The following is a 3,281-nucleotide window of genomic DNA, read 5'->3' on the forward strand; positions in this document are numbered from 1 at the left end:
CAGTGATAGCCGTGGTAGGGATTGTCTGTAGTGCTGCATTCACATCTTCACATCTGGGGCTTGAAACCTGAACTCAGAGTGTGGGGATGATGAAATCTCCCCTCTGACCTGTTGTCCTGGCTCCCCCTTGCCGTAGCATTTGAGTTGTACCTTGTCAATCTCTAGTTATGATAGCAGTTGCTTCCTTCGGATCTAGGGACACTGAGCTCCATCGGTCCTAAACCCTCTTCATGTTTACATGTGTGGTAGCATTCCAGCAGTTCTCAGTTCTCATCTCATGTGACATGGACCTTGTTAATCTGGGCGACGTCCGGGCCGGTATGACTTCAATCATGTATCTCTCACTCGTAATCTGAGGTAGGCTTGATTAGCATGTTAAGGAATGCAACAATGGCCACATCATCTGTGCTTTATTCACACTGGGTTAAATAAAATATTGCAGAAGGACCTGTAAATAATTTTTTTGTGTTTTATTCCTGTTAAAAGGGACTTTTTTCCTTCCCACTGTTGCCAAGTACTTGCTCACAGGATGTCCTCTGTTGGTGTTTTCTCTGTATTCTTTATATTATTGTAGGAGCTTACAATATAAAGCACCTTCAGGTGACTATTGTTGCGATTTTGTCCTATATAAATAACACTGAACTGAAATAAGGAGGTAGGGATGCAAAATATGAAGCTGACAAAACTTAGAATTATAAGGTTCTGTCTACGTTCTGACCAGTTTTGAGATATTAAGCTTTAAAGTTTTTGCACTCTGTATAGCAAAAATTACAGATGGAATAAGTCTTTTTCACATATGATTATGAAACACACCCTATATGTATTCTAAATCAGTAATATCAAAATCCTATTAAATGTGCAAATGGGGGTTTTTTGAACAAGTAAAATGCAGAGAGACCCTTATAATTCTAAAAACTTGTTTTTGTTTGGAATTATAGGTTCTATCTGCAAAATGTGAAAACTACTACTGATGTTCAAACCTTAAACCATGAAATTAGAGATATGACAGAGTGTCCACAAGCATGGTTAAATCAAATTTAATGAATTCTGTGACATTTTTTAAGCTTCTTCTTTCATGGAAAACTGTTTATACACACATTTACCTTTAAAAGAACTGGAAGAAGATGACGCTTGACAAAGTTTCATCTTTGAATGTTTCAATGCTACAGCATCTCCATCCATCCATCCTTTCTCTTCTGCTTATCCTGTTCAGGGTCACGAGGGTGGGGGCGCTGGAGACTATCCCAGCTGACATGGGGCGAGAGGCAGGATAGACCCTGTACAGGTCGCCAGCCTGTTGCAGGGCCAACACAGGGAGACAGACAACCATTCACACTCACACCTATGGGCAATTTAGAGTGACCAAATAACCTAACCCTAGTAAGTGCATGTCTTTGGAGTGTGGGAGGAAACCCACACAGACATTGGGAGAACATGCAAACTCCACACAGAGAGAGGCCCGGGCCAAGGTGGAATCGAACCCAGACCTAGATGTCAATCTAGCTGTGTTACCACCATGCCGCTGTGCTGCACAACATCTATTACACAATTTCATTAAACTCATGTTGGCAGACTGAGCCCTTTTTTTTCCCCCACCCTTTATTTTTCCCAAGATATCTCAACATAGAATTATATGAAACCCAACAAGTAAAAATAAAAAAAAAGTGAAATAAAATAAACATTTGATAAACATTTAAGAGGGGTATACTCTGACATAATAAACTCAAATTTCAATAAAATTTGTACAGAGATTCTTTCCATTCTTTAAAATACTGAACAAATATTTAGACTCTGAGTCCACTGAGTACAGAAATCCAAATAAAAACTCATCCCACTTAAAAGGTCGACTTTTAGACTTGGATCTTTAATCAAAATCATCATGCTATAAAAACATCACTGACAATAAATTTTTGTTTTGGTTGTATTTATTCGGGAAAATATCACAATTTCTTTGTCGTCCCTTTTCTGGAGTTTTTTTCCTTTTAGTTGCTCTTCTGGAGTTTGATGACAGAAATAAAAATAGACAGAGCTCATTAACATGGTAGCACTGCTACGTCATAGAATAAATTAAAATCTGAAGTCATTCTTCAATCAATAATATTTTATATGTGAGGTAACTTATATTACAACCTTTGACTATTCTCAATAATGGCAAAGACATTGTTTTTCTATGTTAGCGCTGCCCATAGACAATTCAAAACTAGCGTTAGCTCGCTAGCTTGATAGCTAACAGTGCAAAAAAAAAAAAACATCTCAGTGTGACCTAAAAATGATCAAAAGTTCAGAGTTTCCTGCCATTAATACTTCTGTCTGTTGTCAACTCATTTTTGAACGCTCAACCTTTAGATGACTTGTAAACAGCCCCATGAAACATTTTCTCTTGCGTCTCCTCTGCTTGACATTGTGCCGCACCAGTATTACAAAAAAGAAGCAACCTGATTGGCTCTCTTGTGAACATTTCAAGTACCTATTGGTTCACAGATAGAATCTTATAGTACCAGGGTAAAGCTTGATTTTGCAGATAGAACCTTTTTGTTTTGTGAATGAAATGGACAAAATTATATATAATTGAACTAATGTCTTACATATTGTTGATAAGTGGTCAGAGAATAAGAATATGACAATAACTCAATTTCATCAAAAATGTCAAATAGAACCTTATAATTCTGATGTGACAAAATATTTATAAAATAAAACAATGTTTACAGGACATAAACTACCAAAACTAGAACCCAGACAAAGAAACTGACAAAGACAGGAAGTAAAACTAACTGGATCAGACAAAAGAAAAAGTGATGATCAAAATAAAGCAGTAAATGATTAGAAAGACAATTACAAAGAGGCACACATAAACACCAGAGAATCTGGGATAGAGACTAAAATCATAGATGAAAGAGTAAAAGATGAAAACTAACAATAGCAACCATAACTGAGCTGATATGGAGAGTGTTACCCTGGCACATCGAGACACAGCAGGAAGAAAACAATAAAAGGAACCAGAATAGAGAAACAAACCTTTTCAGTCCTGTCTAATATTTCCACATCACATCAAACCAACTCGAGAGCAGAAACTGTACTCGCCATATCTAAACCAACCTGCTGCGGTCTCACAGAAATTCAAAACCACACTGAACTCCATTAAGGCAAACATACCATTATAATAGCAGCAGGTTTATGCAGGGCTCAGCCAGTCACGCTGAGTGTGAACAGGGAAGTGAAGATGCTGTAGCTGAAGCCATCGCTCTGTTGGTCAGACTTCATTTAGACGTCATCCAGACAAC

Source organism: Archocentrus centrarchus, unplaced genomic scaffold, assembly GCF_007364275.1.
Source record: "Archocentrus centrarchus isolate MPI-CPG fArcCen1 unplaced genomic scaffold, fArcCen1 scaffold_24_ctg1, whole genome shotgun sequence".
Classification (NCBI taxonomy): Eukaryota; Metazoa; Chordata; class Actinopteri; order Cichliformes; family Cichlidae; genus Archocentrus; species Archocentrus centrarchus.